Source organism: Dromiciops gliroides, chromosome 5 (genome assembly GCF_019393635.1).
Source record: "Dromiciops gliroides isolate mDroGli1 chromosome 5, mDroGli1.pri, whole genome shotgun sequence".
Lineage (NCBI taxonomy): Eukaryota > Metazoa > Chordata > Mammalia > Microbiotheria > Microbiotheriidae > Dromiciops > Dromiciops gliroides.
In genome coordinates this window covers 34868470-34890759 of record NC_057865.1, presented here as the reverse complement: position 1 = coordinate 34890759, position 22290 = coordinate 34868470, and the positions used below count along the sequence as shown (strand labels likewise).

At 38.3% G+C, this 22290-nt stretch overlaps 1 non-coding gene across 1 annotated transcript; it reads left to right on the top strand.

The window, feature by feature from the left end:
- The first annotated feature begins 15952 nt into the window (after window positions 1-15952).
- Window positions 15953-16059, top strand: LOC122730316. The gene has a single exon (XR_006353500.1). It is a non-coding gene; the product is annotated as a U6 spliceosomal RNA (small nuclear RNA).
- The last annotated feature ends 6231 nt before the right edge of the window (window positions 16060-22290 follow it).

Here is a 22290-nt window from a genome sequence, read left to right as displayed (position 1 = left end):
ACAAATGATTTTCTTGAGTTTAAGGAACTTTATTGACAGCCCCCAACATCCTGCTGGGTGTGAAGAGAGCACAATTTCCTCTCCCCCTCTTTTTTCCTTTTCTTTGCACTCCAAAGATGAAGCCTGGGGCTCTTCGTGCACAAGGAGAGTAGATTTGTATAAACATGATGCAGTGTCCCTAAGGGTATCCTCATGTGCCTTAGCACTGGAAGAGAGAAGGCATGTTTTCCCTTCCTCCCCCTTTTAATGGCACATCTAATGAATGTGTCCTTGGGCCTAATAGGTGGGAGAGGGAAAGTCCTTGGGAGGCACTAGAAGTGAGGCACGGCCCTGCCACCTGGAATAAGACAATAGCAACTGTGCCATCCACCTGCTCAGTCACCACATGACTCAGAATATAGGTGAGGCTATTGGCTCTGGGAGGCAATGGGTGCCATGGGCCTTGTGTTGCTTATTGGGCACTTTGTCACAGTCTCAAAGACTTCAGAGCTAGAAGTCACCTTGGAGGACATCTAATCCCACTGCTTTGCTTTGCACATGAGGAAGTGCCCCAGGTTACACAGGCAATAATCAACAGGCAATATTTAAAGTCAGGTGCTTTGACTCCAAAGTCAGTGTTCTAATTGGAGAATGTTCCCTCAATACTTGCATGGAGGGGAGAATAATAGGTCCTGAGAGGCAGAGAAAATGGAGGTCAGGCTGCCTCTTTCTCTGTTGAACCCAAGAAGTCCTAAAGCTCTTTTCAATACAAACACTTTTCATCAGGATGAAATTATACACGAACATACATGCACACACACACAAGTTAGAAGGGTTCCTTTGTTGCGTGAGAACTGAGCAAGCTTAGGTTTCCAGTTAAGAGGGCTGATGGGGATGTATCCAGAGAGTGTAGAAAGTGGGGAAAGAGCTTGACAAAAACAAAGATAACTGACTCTGGAGAGAGAGGTCCTGGGTTCAAATTTTCTTCTAATACTCAATGCTTATGTGATGTTGTACAAGTAGTTTAAGCTCTCTGGGCTTCAATTTCCTGTTGTATAAAATAAGAGGGTTGGAGTACTCGGTTTAGGAGGTTCCTTCCAAGTAAATAATCTTTAATTGATTTTCTCCATGATTTGATTGTTGATCTGAATCTTGAGAGACTGATTCCATTATAACAGGGACACCCATCCAAAAAGTGCAACTACTTTTATCTTCCTCAAAGTGAAATTTTTTGTCAATATATATATTCTTGTATTCAATACATAAAAAGGAGGAGGAGGAGGAGGAGGAAGAAGAAGAAGAAGAAGAAGAAGAAGAAGAAGAAGAAGAAGAAGAAGAAGAAGAAGAAAGAAAGAAAGAAAGAAAGAAGGAAAGAAAGAGAAAGAAAAAGAAAAGTAGAAGAGTAGGAGAAGAGATAGAGATTGGGTTTGCAATTTCATTGGCAGAGTGAGCGCCCCAATGAAGGAACCACCTCTATGACTGCAGATTGGTATCTTCTCTACAAAGTAGACTCTTAGAGAGTTGCCTAGAGCAGAGGGGTCAAATATGTGGTCTTATGGGCCACATCCAGCATACAGTACTTCTGAGTGTGTCCTGAACCAGATTAAATGTAATTGGGGTATATTTAATAAAACAAATAAAAATTCAATAATACATAGATATTATTTAATATCTAATGTTCTGTCAATTTCTGCCTGCAGGAACTCTACTGTACAATTTAGTGGCCCCCATTTCTATTTGAATTCCACACTACTGGCCTCCAGGTCTGAGATGAAGCTGTCTTTTGGAGGGTCACAAAGCTAATATGTGTCAGGGAGGGGCCATTAGCCAAGGCTGTCATGACAGCTCTCTATCACCTTCAGAATGAATACAAAGACCTAGCTGAGGAGATCAGTTATCATTTCTGTTGTCCTGTCTGCTACTGGAGTTGTACCAAGGATGCTTTCAATGAAACTAGAGAGGATGAGTTCCCATCCTAATGATCTTATTCAATTATAGAAAGTCATTATTTTCTCCACCTGTGCAACAATCTGTAGAACATTAAATATAAAAGAATAGTAGGCTAGTGACTTGTCCCAGGACTGTTTCTAATTTGAAAAAGATAAGAGCAAAATCATAATAAAAACAATAGCTCATAGGGATAAAACATCTTAAAGCTTGTCAAGCAATTTATACACATATCTCATTTACTCTTCACAATGACCCAGGGAGTTAGTTGCCACTATTATTCCCCCTTTACAGATGTGAAAACAGAGAATCAGAGAGATTAGGTGATCTGGAGTTAGTAAAAGCTAGTAATTATTTGAAGCAGGAGTTGAGCCTGATTATTCCTGACTCCCAGTTCAGCACCCTACCCATTGTACCATCTAGCTGCCTAATAGACACAGGTATAGATGGATGTATAGATGTAGATTGGAGTATATGGGGGTATTCAGGGAGGACCAGCACCACTGGTGTGAGGGTTTGCCAAGCCTTTTTCAGGGTTGCTCATAGATCTTTGGTGTCCACCTGGTATTCAACTCTCTCCTGTGGCTTTAAGAAACTGTAGCATGCTCAGTGGCCACACCCTGGTAAACCATTTTAGCAGACAGGCCAAACCAGGTTGAGGGTAACTGATGGGCTTCAAATCCATCAATGATTTAGGAGATGTCTACCCCAAGGATGAGAAGACTTCTCCTGGTGGGATGGATGGATGAGAACAATTTGTTCCAATAGCCATGAAGGTGGCTGAAGCGTGTGATATGGAGTTCTCAGAGCTTGGCCAGATATCTAAGGTGTCAAGGTCATCCACTAAATTCCAGCCCATTGCCAGTTATCTTGATTTTTATCCTGGAAGAAAAATTGAGGCTGATGACTGAGCACCTCTGCCTTGGGTAAACCCAATTCACACATCAGTCAAGACATTATCCTGTTATGCCAACAGTCCTTTTTTTAAAACGAAGGACAAACAGCAGGTGGAGATGGAGATAAAGCTATGAAAATAGATAAACTATAAGGGTGGAGAGAGAGAGAGAGAGAGAAAGAGAGAGAGAGAGAGAGAGAAAGAGAGAGAGAGAGAGAGAGAGAGAGAGAGCGAGCACACAAAAGCTTTGTAGGTTGTACCTTAAATTCAAACAATAGCATTCTTCATCCATTGACCATGCCCATCCAACCCCCATGCATAGGGGACAAGCAGAGAAAATGCCTAGAGCCAAAAGATGGAATGATTTTGTTTGTTTGTTTGGCATGGTAGACTAGCCAGGAGGCCAGTGTCACTGGATAGAAGAGTACATATTGGAAAGGTAGGAGAGAACTAGGTTATGAAGAGCTTTGAATGACAGAGGATTTTGTATTTGGTCCTGGAGGCAATAGAAAGCCAGGGGAGTTTATGGAGTAGGGAGGTGACATGGCTGGACCAGCACATTAGGAAAATCACTTTTGTGATTGAATGGAAGATGTATTGGAGTAGGGAGAGACTTGAGGCAAGAAGAGCCAGCAGCAGGCAATAGTCCAGATATGAAGTTAATGAGGGTCTGCACTGGGGGGAGGGGGAGCAGTGAAAGAATAGAAAAGGGGGAGTATTTGAGAGATATTTCAAAGGTGAAAGACAGGCTTTGGCAACAGATTGGATATGGAGGGTGAAAGATAGTGAAGAATCCAGGATGATTCCTAGGTTGTGAGCTGGAGGTATTGGGAGTTATAGTGCTGCCTTTTACAGTAAAAGAGAATTAAGAGGAGGGGAGGATAAAAGGAATTATATGTTCTATTTTCAACATATTGAGCTTAAGATGTAATTCTCAGCAATAGTGAATGTGATTGGCAAACATACTTCCTGTTTTATAGCTCAGTTCATATCAATGGCTAGAAGATATTGGAATAAGCAAAGTCATTTTGAGAGCATTTAGGGATGAACCTGAAAAGAGGAAAACAAATAGAAAAAAATGGAAAAGATGTGCAAAGATATAGCTAACAAACTCTTCACTGTCAAACACAGTGGATTCTAGAAATCTGTACTCTTAACATCAGAATTTCAATAGCGTATTTGGATGAAGTAGAAAGGACACTGAAGAAAACGAAGATAATAATAATAATAATATCATTTATATAGCACCTACTATTTGCTAGGTACTACGCTAAGTGCTTCACAAACATTAGGTCATTGGTCCTCACAACAACCTTGTGAGGTAGGTGCCATTATTATCCCAATTTTACAGTTCAAGAAACTGAGGCAAGCAGAGATTAAGTAACATGCCTGCCCAAGATTATATATTTTATGTGTTTGAGGGTGGATTTGAACTGAGGTATTCCTGGCTCTAGGCTCAGTGTTCTCTCCACTGTGCCACCAAAAGCAGCTAACCCAATACAAATATACATGGAGGATGTCCATGATGGAGGTAATGTTGAGTGAAATGGGGTATCAAGTCTTAAGCTATCGGAAGCAGTGGAAGATATTAAATATATAGAAAAAATATTAGACCTTCTTTACATTTAAAAATAAACTAAAAAAAATCAGCAACTACTGATCTATATGTCTACTTTCCCATCATCCTCTATGGAATCAGAATGATCTACACACATGTAGGGTATTCATCATAATGATATTTACAAGGGAACAAGTAGGTTTTTGTGAGCAGTATCCCATAGCAAAATATATCTTTATTATCACACAATTGATGGAAGGATAGAGAATTCAGGATTGTATTTTGCTTATTCCTTCATCACTATAAAAAACCCCCCAAACACATTTGGTTTTGCAAAAAATAACGTTTCCTTAAAGTTTCTTATTGAACAAGATGTCTTCCATTCAAATATCAATTTTGTATAATACAACTACAACTACTGCTACTTCTATTACTACTACTATTACTTCTACTACCACTACTATTTCTACTTCTTTTTCTTCTTCTTTCTTCTTCTTCTTGTTCTTCTTCTTCTTGTTCTTCTTCTTCTTGTTCTTCTTCTTCTTCTTGTTCTTCTTCTTCTTCTTGTTCTTCTTCTTCTTGTTCTTCTTCTTCTTCTTCTTCTTGTTCTTCTTCTTGTTCTTCTTCTTGTTCTTCTTCTTCTTCTTGTTCTTCTTGTTCTTCTTCTTCTTCTACTACTACTACTAACACTACTGCTGTTGCTTATGATGATTTTGCTTCTAGCTAATATTCCTATAGTACTTTGTTTTCAATTGCTTTAAATTCTTTATCTCACCGAAGTCTTGCAACTACCCTGTGAGGGAGGGAATGCAGGTATTATTATTATTCCTATTTTATTGATGATGAAATATGCTTAGAGAGAATTACTTTCTTACAGTCACACAAAGATCAGCTTTGACTGCACTTTTTTCTGACTCCAAACCTAGCATTCTCTCCACTAAGCCACACTACCTGCTTAAATGACAATGGAAAATCCCTGTGGATTTTATATTTATAGAGATGTTGCTGCCTTTAAAATGTCATCATTTACCCTAAAATGGCCAGAGAGCCATCAGAGCCTTGGATAAAATTGTGGTTGTTCAGTCATGTCCAACTTCCCATATTCAGTCATGTTCAACTTCCCAAGACTCTATTTAGGATTTTCTTGTCAAAGACATTGAAATGGTTTGCCATTTCCTTCTCCAACCCATTTTACAGATAAGGAAAATAAGGCCAGAAAGGTTAAGTGAATTGTTCAGGTTCACCCAGTTAGTAAGTATCTGAGGCCAGATTTGAACTCAGGAACATGAGTCTTCCTGACTCCAGACTCAGCACTCTCCCACTGTGCCACCTAGCTGCCTGGATGAAATAATTAATGAAATTTACACATCACCTGGCAAATTTAAAAAGAAGAAAGGAAAATAACCCTAATTGTTGATATCTTAGGGTAAACTCATTTTGGCATTGTGTTTTCTAGCATTATTCTAATGAACTCTGATGGGATTATCATTAAAGTACTTCTGATTTCTCTAGGAAAAAAAAATCTGGTCATTAGAATTCAAATCCTGCAAAAGAGAACGTTTGGGTGTGCACCCAATCATAGTCATCAAAATTAAATTTGGAGAAAGAACTAGCTTTGAATATTTCAGTGAACCTTCAATACTAAGCTAGCTATTTCTAGTGTATTTTCTATGCTGCTATTATTTAAATTGTTAAGATGTCACCACTATCTCAAGATCTATTAAGGACTTTGGACATAGACTTTGAATATTTTTATAGTGGATTTTAGTTACTCATATTCCCCTTTAAAGGAGTTTATGAGAAGTCATGCTAGAATTTGAAGTCCTATTTGTAGTCATGGATGGGGTAAAAATTACTAGCCTTCAGGAAGGATTGGCCCCATGATCTTTGCCTTTCAACACCAAGTTCTAAACTATTGAGATCACTAACCACAGACATGTAAACATGTAAGTGTTAACTTTGTAGTTTATCACTAGATCTATGGGAATTCCTTCTTTAGAACAGAATGGGCTGTTCTATTAAGGTTATTAGATAATTGTTGAAGGTGGTGATGGGGTGGTGGTGGATGATAATCACCTACAGTTACTTACATACCTGATTTCAGATCAGAACCTTCAATATTTTGGTAACACGGGCCAGGCTTCCTTGTAAAAACCACCCGTGATACCATCTAGTATCTGCCAAACGAACAAATCAACAAAAGTTCACCCTTCTAATGAGTCACCTGAATGCAAAGGCAGCTGTAATTCAAGAAGGCAGAAACATGGAGAGCAGATTGCTGTTAGACTTGGTTAACTTGTTCAACCTGTTATAGATGGAGACCTCTAAAGAAGCCTGGAAGATGTCTATTTGTGGCTCAGGGGTGTAAGGAGTATTCTGTGTCTCCCTCTGCTGGTGAGTGGTATAACCAGAGGGTCATGACCCCTAAATGGATGAGCCAACGGGTTCATGGGGCCCATGGTCTGTAACGCTCCCATCCTGAGAAATTGCCTCATCAGTAAGAGTCCTGACTAAGGAAGACCATAACCAAGAGTTCAAATCAGGAAAGCATTTTCTTATCCTTAACTTTCTAAGGCTGACTAATGAGTATTCTACATCTCTTAAGGAGAGAATTCACTTCTCAACTCACATCTCATTGAAAAGAAATCAAGAACAATTAAAAAAAAAAAGCACAGCTTCCTGCATATTTCAGCACCAGCTTGCATTGGACTAAAACTACTGACAGAAGAGCTTGTTTGAGTAATAATGTGTGATGTCTTACAACTTAGAATGAAATTTCTGTAAGTCTTAAAGTGATTACTTTTGTTCATGAATGCCTCTGAACTATTTGGAGAAGAGATGCACAATTGGATAAGTGCAACCAATATAAAAAAACACACAGAACAGTAAAATACCTATGTAGCCTGTGAGAAAATCGTTGCATTTATCAGTCAATTTGTAAGAATGAGATCAAGACAAGCATGCACTAAGGATAGCACCTGACACATAGGCCCTTAATAAATTCTCGTTTGACAAATTAATGAATCAATCAAGAAAAAGGTGAATTATATTCAGGATATTCTGTTTGCTAAGGTAGGTGCCCAGTTATAATCCCAGAAAGTCATTCCCTTCAAAGACCTAGGGGCAATATGGTGGTTTAATGGATAGATTATTGGGCCTAGAGTCAAAATCTAGCCTCAATCTATTTCAAATCGAACCTCAGAGAGTTAATAGGTGTGTGACCCTGAGCAAGTCACTCAACCTTAGTTTGTCTCAGTTTCTTCAACTATAAAATCGGGTTAATAATACTACTGATCTCACAGATTTGTCATGAGTTTCAAATGAGATAATATTTGTAAAAAAGTGCTTAGCACAGTGCCTGGAACATAGTAGGCACTGGATAAATACTTATTCCCTTCCCTTCCCTTCCCAGTAAAGTTGAAGTACCTTTATTTTTCTATCAAAAGGAAATTTGCCAGAGGCATTGACCCCTAGTTCCAGGAACAGTGGAGGAGGGGGGGGGACAATTTGTTTTTGTGCCTCATATATGCCTGATTCTCATGGATACTTGGTGGAGATTTCATTCTCATCCTTATTCCATGAACTTGTCCTTGGTCACTTACATTTCTGGCTATTCCTCTCATCCTTTCTCCACTTGTCTACCCAGCTCATGCCAGGGATCTATTTCTGCTCCGAGTCTTGTGCTGCCACCCTAGTTCCTTCACATTTTTTGGAACTTACATAGGCTCATCAATTTAGAACTGGAGGCCATGCGTTCCCTTTCCCTCCCTGCCCCATTCTACAGATGAGAAAACTGAGACTCATAGAGATAAAGAGATTTGCCAAATGTCCCATGGGGAGTAAATGGCAGAGACTAGATTCAAACCTTGCTACTCTAACTCCAGACCCAGGATCCTTTCCAACAATAGACAGTCTTCAGCTTCTCTTTTTGGTCCTAAGCCCTAGGCTGCTGCTATTGGCTATCTAATACTTTAGCATCCACTGCCCAGGAGTTGCAACACATGTTTGTTAACAAATATTTCCATCAAAAATGGTTATAAACAGAAAAAAATATCAATGTTTAAAGGAATATTAAACTTCAGTTATCTCCTAATTTCCCATTTTTGCTCATTGTCAAAGTAATACCTGAGGCAACAGTTTTTATCTGTCAAGCCGAGTTGCTGCCTGGAGAGGCAGTAGGGAGGGGAGTTGAAGGAGCACCGGTACAAATTGAGTGCTGGACTTGGAATCAGACAGATCTGCATTCAAATCTCACTTTTTACCCTGGGCAAGTCATTTAAGCCTTACTTACCTCATATTTATGGAATCAATAAGGCCTGTGGTTCCCGACCTCATAGGGTAGTTGTGAGAAGCAAAGCACTTGTATGTAATATGATAGGATGTTAAAGCTGGAAACACATCAGTTTATTGTCTATTGTCACTTTATAAGTTCCATTTTGTAAGCCTCCTGGGCATGAAGGTATTTCTTCCTTTCTAGATATTTCTCCTGCAATTACGTATGTTGCTATGTGGTTAATAGTATTATATTGGTGATGGGCTGGGGGATGGGTGGGTTCCAAATAACTTGGGTTTCCATAAGCATGTTTAACTTAGAGGTAAATCTCTTCCTTCCTTCCTTCCTTCCTTCCTTCCTTCCTTCCTTCCTTCCTTCCTTCCTTCCTTCCTTCCTTCCTTTCTTTCTTTCTTCCTTCCTCCCTCCCTCCCTCCCTTCCCTTCCTTCCTTTCTTAGGTGTCCTTTTAAAAAAAAGTATATTAAAATTTCTTTCCATTAATTATACTTTTTACCCATAATAAAATTATAGAACAATTATGGATAAATTTACTCAAAATAGTTTAGAAGTTTTAAAATAGATTTAAAGAAATTCTAATTCAATGGTACAATTAAAAATCATTCTCATTACAAGTGGTTCTTATATATGTCCATAGAAAACTGCCTTTCTTTCAGCTACTATTGCCACTGGGAGTTTCCAATCTCTTTTCCCTGTATACCACTAACCTGATTGCACTATTGGAATTGGCCCTCTCAGGTCACAGAATTCCTCCTACCCCACCCAGATTCTACTTATCTCATCCAATTCACCCTATTCCTCCTAATTTTCCCATGAGTACTTCAGGAAATAGTCCATCTAATATCCTTCATCCCCCACTTTAGCCACTAGAGCCTCCATCCTATTATAATCCTTACCCCATTAGTGCCTATCTAAGGAATTAAATATAAGCCTCTGAAGTCTATTCCTCTCATTTTTAAAAATTGTCTACTGGAGCACTTATCTCAATTCTTTACTCATCCCAAGATTCATCATTGTCATTTTATACCTTTATGCCCTTATACCTTTACTGTCAGAGACACTGATTGTAAGGGCCAAAATTTGATATAAGGAGCGTTATTTGGGTGACTCGTCTTAATATTGGGGTCCCAAAAATATGAAGGACCTTTTAGGTTCACCCTCCCCTTTAAACTGCCCTTTTTAGATATTTCTCCCAGGCCAATAAGAAAGGAGCCTTTAAGCTTTAGTTCACAAAAGGATCAGATTTTATTACTGGGGAATTAATTAAACAACAAAGGTGAAACTAATAAAAAATCAAAGACAAGGAAATAGGAAAATAGAAATACAGATAAATTCTCTTAACTCTAAACTTAACCTATGCAATACCCAGACCATTTCCAATTAAGCTAGTTCAAAGGAATTTAGAGTTTTCCGTAATTAACTCACCAACCCCGGACAGTCTACAGTTGCTTGCACCACGCCGAGACAGAGTGAACTCTCGTGTTCTTATTGGCCTGGGAGAAATATCTCAAAAGGGCAGTTCAGAGGGAAGGGTGAAGCTAAAAGGTCCCTCATATTTCCGGGACCCCAGTGTTAAGGCGAGTCACCCAAATAATGCTCTGTATATCAAATTTTGGCCCTCACACTGATATTGAGTCATTGGTCCCACCCAAACACAGCCTCTCCCTGCTTTCCTGAGGCCCCTGTTAATAAGGATTAAGGGATGCACAGTGGTTAAAGCACTGGCTTTGGATTCAGGAGGAACTGAGTTCAAATCTGGCCTCAGACACTTGACACTTACCAACTGTGTGACCCTGGGCAAGTCACTTAACCCTCGTTGCTCCGCAAAAATAAATAAATAAATAAATTAATTAATTAATTAATCTATGATTAAGGGCTAGGGGAGAATGGAACTCCTTATCTCTTTGGGGACTATTGTTAGTAGAGATATGTTCCTGGCACCCCAAGTTATGGTAGAATTCTGAATATAATTTCCCATAAACACATTTTTATATAAATGGTCACTGTTTCTATATTAAGGACAGCTAAATGGAGCAGTGGATAGAGCACTAGCCTTGGAATCAGGCAATGGGATTATCTTTATGCATTCAAACATGACCTCAGAGGCTTACTAGCTTTGTGACCCTGGGTAAGTCACTTAATCCTGTTTGTCTCAGTTTCCTCACCTGTAAAACGAACTAGAGAAGGAAATGACAAAGATATCTTTGTCAAGAAAATCTCAAATGGGGTCATGAAGAGTTGGATATGACTGAAATGACTAAACAATAATAATGACAAAAATTTCTATATTAATATTGAAACACTTACATTATGGGTTAAATTGACTTTTTTTTTTCAACTACCTTGGCAACCTTATTACCAGAGCTAAGCTTCAAACACTCTTGGAATACAACTCATTTGTAAATTGGAGTCTGCCAGTATTCTTAGACAGTCGTGAATCATAATCCTTTCCTCAATACAGTCATAACAGCAGAAGCTTTAGCTCCTCCTCTCAACTCCTCTCATCTCCTCTCACCTACTTACCTTGGTTCCCAAAGCCCTTGGGCTTATACAAATCTTTAAATTGTTTAGTATTAGAGCCTCCCAGCAACCTTTGTGCAGCTACAAGTTTTAAACTGTATTAGAAAGAGAGCCTTACCTTTGCCATGGGCTCCCTCACCTCACCATTTGTGATTAGCTTTCTTAACTATCCAGTCCCTCAGCCTCTTTGGAGAATTAACTACCATCAATTTAAAAAAGAATAAAAATTAAATAAAAGAAGAATAAACTACCTTTTTTACAGCACATTTCTTAGTCCAAATCAGAAAAATCAGATTATGATCAGGTATATCTCATGTTTACTCATGAGATATTTGTGTATCTTTTTTTTCCCCCTGATCAAAAGGGGGTAATTTTCCTCTCTCTACAGAGAGAACCTCCCCCACTCCCACCAGAGGGAGCTTATTGTTAGATGCTTGGCAATAGATCTTAAACACAAGGATAATATTTGTATTTTGAAAGACTTTGTGGCTCCCCTGTAGCTTTTGAAAACCTGGCCTCTGATAGAGATTGGACTCTTTTAAAAAGGCCATTCCACCTTTCCAGAATTTACCTTTTAAAAACACATTTAATCATCCACTGGACAAACATTTGTTAGAATGCGGAAGGCAGTGTGCTAAACACCATGGATGAAAAGACAAGCATAAAAGTATTGCCTGCCTTCTAGGAGTTTACATTCTATTGGGAAATATAACATGAATAAATTTAAGTAAATGGGAGGTAATTTGAGAAGGGGGAGAGTGCTTACAACCTGGGGTGTTTGGAAGAACTAGAAAAAATAAGGAAGGGGCAAGGGTGAACAGAGCAGATGCTGAAAATTGAGCTATTAAGTAATTTCTTCAGAATCAATTTTCATTCATTTGGCAACTATTTTATTTTTGCTATCGATCTCATACTGCTAATTGTCACAGAAGTCTCTTTCATGGTACTGTTAACCATGTGATGCTATATAATTTTGAATCATCAGCAAGATTTTAGTGAGCTCCTACTATGTGTGAAGCACTGGATGAGGATGTCAGTGATGATAGCTGTTGTTTATAACAGGCCTTCTGGCCATCAAAACATTCTACACATATGTAGAGAATTTAATTTAATTCAATTTTCCATGCAATTATGAAGTGGGAAGACTATGGTGAGAGCTAAGGATACAAATTTCAAAATCAAACAGTCCTTGTTCCAGTTACATTCTTTGGTATAAATGACAGCAGACTGAGGAAATAAAAACTCAGAGTTGTTAAGTGATTTCCCTATGGCTATAAAGTTAGTGGGTTCTGGAAGCAGGATTCATGGGATATAATAATGTTAAAAGAATTAAAATGATAAGAAGCCCAATGGCCAATGGGTTGATTTGTACCTGACATCATCTTAGTTTTAAGTAATCAAAATTATATTTATCTCCTTTGATCCTCTCTCTTCTGTTTTTATCATAAACAGTCACTATTTCTCCTTTTTTTCTCTAATTTTAAGTGTGACATTTTACATATAATTTATGTATGCATTTGAAGTTTATCTTGATACATGGTGTGAAGTGTGGGTCTAAACCTAGTTTCTGCCAGACTGCTTTCCAGTTTTTGCAGCTTTTTTTTTTTTTTCTGAAAAAAAGAGTTCTTATCTAAGTTGGAGTCTTTGGGTATGTCATAACAACAATAGCAATAATAGTTAGCATTTATATAACATCTCCTGCGTGTCAAGTACTTTACAAATATTATCCCATTTGATCTTCACAATATCCCTAGAAGGTAGTAGACATTTGTGGAAACCAAGATAAACAGGTTGTGATTTATTCAAGATCACATAGCTAATAAATGTTAGACTACTTTTGAACTCAAGTCTTCTTGACTCAAGGCCCAGTGCTCTACCTACTACACCACCTAGCAATTTCTAGGTACTAATTTAACTCCTTAGTTTACTAGTTTCTTTTGCATATAATCTCTTCTACTTCTTGACCTCTATGTTTATAATGAGTGCCAAATCATTTTGATTATTAATTCTCTGTAGTACAGTTTGAACTGATGGTTCTTCCTTCCCACTTATTTCATTATTTCCCTTGAGATTCTTGATCTTTTTTCTTCTTCCAGATAACTTTTGATATTTTTTCTAGTTCTATAAAGTAATTCTTTGGTATTTTTATTGCTATACCTCAGAATAAATAAATTAGTCTTAAAGTAAATAAATTTATGTAGTATTGTCACTTATTACAATTGTTTGACCTACCTATGAGTGATTAATGTTTCTTCAATTATTTAGATCACCAATCTTATTAATGTAAACAATACTCTATATTCATATTGATAGATAAACTCCTGTATTTCATAAATTCTGTAGTTTTTTTAATGTGTAATTTCTTTTTCTATGTCTTTCTGTTAGATTTTGTTGGAATTATATAGAAATGTTAAAGATATCTTATAACTTAGCTAAAGTTATTCATTGTTTCAGTTATCTTTTTAACTGAATCTAGGATTTTGTATGTAGTGTTATATCATCTTCCAAGAAGAATAATTTTGTTTCTTCTTTGCCTAAAATTATTTTCTCAATTTCTTTTTCTTGTCTAATTGTTATAGCTGTACTTCTAGCAATATATTGAATAGTAATGGTGATAATGGGCTTCCCAGTTTTACTACTGATCTTTATGGGGAAAAAAATTCTAGAAATGGAATACTGGCTCTTGACTTTAGACGGATACTACTTACTATATTAAAAATAGGTTTATTTAGTAGTAGTAGTAGAAGTAACAATAATAATGTACTACTTCTAAAGCACTTAATATGTGCCAGGCACTGGGTTAAGCACTTTACAAATATTTTCTCATTTGATCCTCACAACAACCTGGAGATGTAAGTGCTATTAGTATTCCCATTGCACAGTTGAGAAAACTGAGATGAATTATGTTAAGTGATTTGCCCAGAATCTCATAGCTAGCAAGGGTCTAAGTCAAGATTTAAACTCAGATGTTTTTGGCTCTGTGCCCACCAAGCTTAACTGCCCCTTGTATTTTCTGCTGATTTTTTTAAACATAAATGGTTATATGCGGACATAGGCATATTGCCAATATGAAGCATTTCAGCATCATTTGTAGAATTCTGTACTTGGAATTAGAAACATTAATTTTAAATCCAGCTTCTGACACTTACTAATGGTAATTACAAGTTTGTTGCTTAACCTCTCTGAGCCTTACCTTATTTTTCTGTAAAGTGTAGGGGTTAGACAGGACTTCTTAAATATTTTCCACTTATGACCCCTTTTCACCTGAGAAATTTTTACACAACCCCAGCTATATAGACATTATTATCGTTTGCCCTTCATTCTCAAAGAGAACCGTGACATTGGACTTAGGTCATGACTTTCACTCAAGTGGATTTAAGTGAGGAAAGGCCGAGCATGGTCACCAACCTCATTCTCTCCTCCAGAGCCATATGGGTCCATTAGCAAGATATACATAAGGAAGACTGGAGATAGCCTTGGATGTTTAAGGCAATCGGGGTTAAGTGACTTTCCCAGGGTCAAACTGCTCATAAGTGATTGAGGTGAGATTTGAACTCAGGTCCTCCTGATTCCAAGGCCAGTGCTTTATCCTGTGGTATATAACATAGGTATATATATATATTTGGCAACAGTAAAAGGTTTATATATATATATATAAACCTTTTACTGTTGCCAAATTTTTCATGACCCCACATTCAGTTAGATGACACCATTGTGATAAAATAATGGGATTTGGCAGATGCCCAGGGGGCCTCACCTGAAGATTGATTTAGAATTGTTTGAATTGGGTGAGACTGAGAAACTGAATGAGTACCTACTTAAGAATGATTAAATCCAGACCACGCCTTGCTGGTCCTGAGTGGGGTGTTGTTCTCAGAGGCTGTGTACTACTGATGTCAGCAGGAGATGACCCTCAACCAATCAGCTTGAAGGACCTCCCCTTTTGGGGAGGGAGACAGGAAGTAGGAAGGTGAGGCTTGCTTGCTGAATCAGCCTCTTTTTGGTCTGGAACTGGCTTGGTGGTGGCAGACGGAGAACAGAAGGGCCCCCCTTTCCATCTAGGACTTTGACATGTTGAGGGACTTCACATGGACTGCTAGGAAAAGCAAGAATTTCTCTCTGTCTATACTGACGCTCTCATCACTAACTTCTAATCCACTCCAATAAATCCTTAAAAGCCTAAACTCTTGCTGAATTTATCAGTGATTTTAGCCAGCTTCGCCCCCAAAACTGGGGGAGCAGGTTAGGACCCACATATAGATTTTAAACACTGCACCATATTGGATTGAGACCCACAGTTTAAGACACTAGGCACTAGATGATCTGTAACAATCCTTCTAATTAAGAATGAACATACAAAACATCTATCAAAGATATAAGTATATATTTATGTGTATTTACATACATGCAGAGGTGTGTGTGTGTGTGTGTGTGTGTGTGTGTGTGTGTGTGTGTGTGTGTATCTGGAAAGGGAGATGGACTGGTCATATACCCATAAGACATTAAAAGAAATAGAGGAGGGGCAGCTAGGTGGCGCAGTGGAAAAAGCACTGGCCTTGGATTCAGGAGGACCTGAGTTCAAATCCAGCCTCAGACACTTGACAGTTACTAGCTGTGTGACCCTGGGCAAGTAACTTAATCCTCATTGCCCTCCAGAAAAAAAAAAAGAAAAAAAAAAAAGAAACAGAGGAGGGTTTCCCATGCATTGCATGGATCCTCCATGGAGGATTTCTTGAACTATTTGCATGAGAATTAAACAGGATGGTGCTCGCTTCAGCAGCACATATACTAAAATTGGAATGATACAGAGAAGATTAGCATGGCCCCTGCACAAGGATGACATGCAAATTCGTGGAGAATTAAACAGGATAAGAAGGCACAGAGGGAGGCAAAATGGTCTCAGGAAAGATTTTAGGATTTGGATTGGAGTCAGAAGGCTTGTATTCAAGTTCTACTTTTGCTGTTACTTTTTGGCTTTGGGAATGATTTAACCTTGAAAGTCACTTTATCTCTACATGTAGACTAGATCACCTCTGAGGTCCCTTTGAGTTATAGCACCATAATCTGAGGATTCACTATGTAACAAAATAAGGAGCTAATTATTCAGTGAATCTGGAATCCATAGCCTTGATAGATGTTGATTCAAGAAATGCAAAACCTCAAATACATGATTTCTTTCATGAGGTGTAATTTGTTATGATTGGGAAGCTAAAGGGACAGAATTCCAGGCCTAGAGTCCAGAAGACTCATATTCCTGAGTTCAACTCTGTCCTTAGACATTTACTGGCTGTGTGACCCTGGGTAAGTCATTTAATCCTGTTAGTCTCAGTTTCCTAATTTGTGAAATGAGCTGGAGAAGGAAATGGGAAGCCACTTTAGTATCTTCGCCAAGAAACCCCCAAATGGGCTTGTAGAGTCAGACACAACTGAAACAGCTGAACAACAACAACAACAACAACAATTTATTACAGCAAATATTATACCAGCCATGGGAAGAAAGGCCTTGGGTCTCACATCAACTACATAAGATTATCCAATGCATTGGAAATAGTGGCTTGGCAGTAAGGTCATATACTTTGGACAAAGCTCTACACTGGAAGTGGGAAGACCTGAATTCAAATCTATCCTCAGATACTTACTAGTTGTGAGATCCTGGGCAAGTCACAACCTCTAAGTACATCATTTGTAAAATGGGCATAACAATACCGTCTGCCTTCCAGGGTTGTTATGAAGCTCAAATAAGATAATATCAGTAAAGCTCTTTGTAAATCTTAAAACACTATGTAAATGCCATATTATGGTTTTTATTATCATTGTTGTCATTGTTATTTCAGGTAATGATCACTATGTGATTTAAATGCCAATATTTGCAAATTTCCTTGTATTTTTCATTACCTTTCATTAAAGATCTAGAAAATATTTGGTCAATATAAATTTCATTAGCCCTTCTTAATTTAGCCAATAACACAGTGAAGAAGATGATGACACAGGAAATTGAATATCTGTGCCAAGACCATATTTCCATTTTACCAAATTCTTACTTGCCCCAAATCAGACTTCATTCAGGTCCTTATCCTCCTGATCCAAGCATATTTTTACATCTAGTTTATCCTCAGGCATAATCACGGCTGTCAGAAGACTAAGTCCCCCAATATGGTTTGCCATAATTGAATCTTCCTTGGGAAAAGGATATTGGAAAAGTTAAAGCTTTTAAAGAGTTCTATGTTGCATTTATAGGAGATCTTTTTCAAGATGATTTTCTCCAGAGACCCTTAGTCTTCATCTCTAATACCTTAGTTTGCCTGCTTAAGGTAAGTGGGAAGTAGCAATTATGATCCCCATCTCATAAATGGCAGAGCAAAGGAAATGAATTCAATTCAACCAGAATTTATTAAGCACCTATTTTGTTCCAGGCCCTGTGCAATTTTTTTTCTGGATTGAGAGGGAGAAATTACAGTCTCTCTCCCTAAGGAATGTACATTCCACTTGGGGTAGGGTAGAGCGGTTTAGCTTTTGCTAAGGTAAATAAATGCAAGGGATTATACATAATGATTAAGGATGGAATGGATGGGAGGGAAGAGGAGCACCATCATTGGGTGGTTTATGAACAAGTCTTATGTACAACATGGCACTAGACTTCAGCCTTGAGGAGAACTAAGTATTCTGATACATGACAATAAGGAGAGAGAAGGAGGGAGGGAGAGAGATTGAGGGAGGGGGAAGAAGGAATGAAAGAAAGGGGGGGGAGTTTTGTAGGCCCCCATGCAAGGACAGACAAAGACACAAGAGCAGGAGATAGAGTGCTGTATATGCAGAAAAGCAAGTAGACTAATTTGTCGAAAGCATACAGCATTTGAAGGAGATGACTGAGTTATGAAATGCTTTAAATGTCAAAACAAAGAGTTTCTATTTTATCATAGAGAAGCAGGGAGCCACTGAAATTTTTTGATCAAGAGAATGGTCTGGTCAGAAATTTGCTTGAAGACTATTTATGGCATAGTCACAGGGGGATGATGTGGAGACGGAAAGATCAATGCACTCATTCAGATCAAAGATGATGAAGGCCTGAACCTGAGTAGCAGGCATAAGAAGAGAGAGAAGAGGACACATGTGAGGGATGTTGCAATGATAGGACCAATTGCCTTCATGATTATCAAGAAGCATTTGGTCCATCATCTGCAGAAGGATCCGGAAACAGGTTTCATACAAACTCGGCTCCATGAATGTGAAAGCCTTACTTTAATTCATCATCTAAACTCATTGGGGTTTTTCTCTCTTTTCATTTCTCTGGGGTTTTCACTCCATTAGCCATTCTTACTCTATGCCAGAGAAGTCAAATGAGCAGCCACATGTGGTCCACAACACTCTGGAGTGCTTGCCCAACCAGATTAAAATGTAATTAGGGGGGGCAGCTAGGTGGTGCAGTGGATAGAGCACTGGCCCTGGAGTCAGGAGTACCTGAGTTCAAATCCGGCCTCAGACACTTAACACTTACTAGCTGTGTGACCCTGGGCAAGTCACTTAACCCCAATTGCCTCACTAAAAAAAAATGTAATTAGGGAACATTTAAGAAAATAAATAATAAAACATAAGTAATTGTAATATGTGACTTTCTAAGTCAATGTGCAGTCAGCAAGAATCCTGATGTACAGACTAGTAGCCCCCATTCCTATTTGAGTTGATATCACTTTTTTATGCTACTTAGTCCAAAGAATATTCTCCTTGGAAGGAAAACAAGCAGAATAAAGCCAAATAGTTCTACTTGTCTTTTAAATCTATCATCCAATCTACGATATGTACCAGTTCTATCCCTTCCTTGTCTTTCTCCCAATCTATCTTAAATAATAATAATAATAATATGAGGAGGAGGAGAAAGAAGGAAATGGAAAAAGGGAAGGAAGAGGAGAAGGAAAAGGAGGAGGAGAAGGAGAAGAAACAAACAAACAAAAAAAAACCCCTTGTTCATCACTGTTTTGGGCATTCATTCATTGCCAGCCTCAACTCCTGAACAATTGATGTGTTTTTACATCATTCTTTCAAGAACATACCATTTTTATGTATTATCTTCCATTGCCTTCTTTCCTTTCATCTTCTCTGTATTCTTTCAACAAATATCAGTTTGGGGATGTCTTGAGCACCTACTTTAGACTCTTTAGATAATTCCTATTCTTCCTCATCAGATTTCTTTTCACCTGTATCTTCACAATTTTATTCTTGATGTCTTCCCCTCCCATCCCTCTCAGACCAATTCTTCACCTGTAGGACTTAAACCCTGATATGTTATATATTGTTCATCTTAGGATATTTCTGCTCTAGCTTTGAAGACCCATGGCAAAATCACATACCTCTTAATCTTAAAATTAAATAGGTAGAAAGATGGTGAAAATAGAAGATTAGAGGTAGAAAAACATATGCTAATAATAGGTCTATGGATAATAGTATTCCTGAATGTTTTGTTTGTTTGCTTTTGCTTTTGTTTGCTTGCCATAGTCATGTCCTGTCTTCCAAACATTGTTCTTGCGATCTCATATGCCATTTGTTTACACAGTGAAAATGTGAGTCTGAAACTTCTGAGTAGCTCAGTTTCTGAAATTCCATCCTGGTGGCAATCCTCAGAGACTCATTCTCTCTCCTGATGCTCTGCTAATAAGAGGACATTGGGGATAATGGTTTCTGGCACAGTTGCTCCAAGAAATGCTCACAAATTTTGTTTCAGAGGGAGCATTGATTTCATCTGTCAGTTATTTTACCTGTCAGTTTTCCTGTAATTGATCAAATTGTCGAAACTCCAAACCTTTAAAAAAAAAGGCAAAGAGTAAGTAGAATTTGTATTTATTAAAAGGGCAACATCTCAGAAATGAAATGACAATTTGGTTGAAATGAATTGTCTTATAACTTCATTTTTTAACATTAAATCCATAATTGAGGGGCATTATATACTGTTTATCACGGCAATGAAAATGCAGTCAAAATGAACTTCTCTAGGCTGTTAAACAGCCTCTTATTAGCATTGAAACTATACTCAGAGCCCATTATCTTGGACTATATTTTTTGGTATAAGGGAATTGCCATCAAAGTGTACTTAATCTGAACAGAATGCGATTATAATTGGAGCCCCAGTGAATGAGGATTTAAAAATGATTCTGTATTGGTGTAGTGTGACGGTATGTTATCACAGCATTAAAAGTAGATGATAGTGGCATGAGAAGGGCTTGTTAGGTCTTATTATCATTTAGTGTTCAATGAAGTTTGTGCTTCTTTATCCATAATTATTCAGGATAGGAAAAGATTGTAAATATTTATTTATTAGGGCTTGTCTCCAATGAGCATTAAGAGCTATCAAAATTGCTCAGTTAATCTGTCCTAGCCTGAACTTGTTTCAACATCATCCAGATGTTGAGATCTTCAGCACAGGTGTAGGGAGGGGGTGAGGTTATTTTTTTTTTTGGTAGATTATTCCAAAGAGAATGTGTTGGGGGCAGGGCTGGGGTTCTCTAATGGAGGAAAATCTGGTGGTTTCTTAGGACAGATTTGAGTTATAAGTAGGAATTCCAGCAGATGGTGTAAATTCAGTTAAGGTGCCAGGATATTGGCACAGGTAGACCTTGGGGGAGATACTCTGATTACAGATACAGTCTCGCAATACTGGGAGAAGGGATGGGCTGTCTCTTCTCCTAATCTCTGTTAGCTCTGACCCTGCTCTCCTGACTTTTTATGTCTTAACTGATGTATGTAATGTATTTTAAGAAACCTTTAGATATTATATAAATGTCAGTTGTCTATGGACATCATCTTTGTCAGAATCATCACCACCACCATCATCATCAATCATTCTTAATTTTATCATTTCCTCTCCCTTCGTTCCTGGTAATACTTGGCTCCCACTTTCCCTCACATAATCCCCTTTCCACAGCTATCTTTCTCTGACTGAAAATTCAATCCTCCAAGAAACCTTTCTTGAACACCCCCCAATAAAGACTTGAAGCATCTTTTCATTTTAGCCAAGTGTTCATAGTAATTATAGGTACAAGCAAAATAATGTGTCTGAATTTATAGTGCAATTCACAGCATCATAAGATTGAGAGGGAGAAGCGACCTTAGAGGTCACTTAGTGTATCCCTCTCTTCTTATACTTGAGAAAACTAGGCCTAGAGAAGGAGAGATTTATTTAAGCTCATCTAGGTTACATGTTGTTTTTCCCTAGGAACTGCCAACTAAAATATCTGGAAGAAGACAAGAAGAGAGGAGAAGGGAGGAGAAGAGAAAAGAGGAGAAGAAAAGTGGAGAGGAGAGGGAATGAGAGAAAAAAAGATATGGGAGGGGAGGAGAAGAGAGGTAAGGAGAAGAAAGGATTTATAATACAGTAGAAGATGTGGAAATGAAGAGGAAGATGGGGGAAGAGAAGAGAAGAGAAGAGAAGAGAAGAGAAGAGAAGAGAAGAGAAGAGAAGAGAAGAGAAGAGAAGAGAAGAGAAGAGAAGAGAAGAGAAGAGAAGAGAAGAGAAGAAGAGGAGAGGAGAGGAGAGGAGAGGAGAGGAGAGGAGAGGAGAGGAGAGGAGAGGAGAGGAGAGCAGCCTGAAAAAAAGAGGAGAGGTGAAGAAAAGATGGAAAAAAATAGGGAGAAAGTGAGAGGAAATGAGGCATTGCAGTAGGATCACTGGATAATAGACCTAGAAGGGATCTTGGAGAAAAGTATCAATTTAGATCCAACCTTTAACCTATGTGTGCTGTTCTTTGGGCTCTCAGTTAGTGATGGAAAACTGGATGGGATGGACCATGCAATGGGTTTGGTACAGCAATTCCCCTTTAAAAATGTAGATGAAAGGGGCAGCTAGGTGGCACAGTCGATAGAGCACCAGCCCTGGAGTCAGGAGTACCTGAGTTCAAATCTGTCCTCAGACACTTAACACTTACTAGCTGTGTGACCCTGGGCAAGTCACTTAACCCCAATTGCCTCACCAAATAAAAAACGTAGATGAAAGAGGTGTGCTGTTTAAAATCTAATGTGTGGTTGCCTTAAATTGGAAGCTTATAGTACCAGTCTTTGGGCATTAAGCATTTATTAAAGTACATGAGAAGTTAGCAGAAGAGAGAGGAAGAACA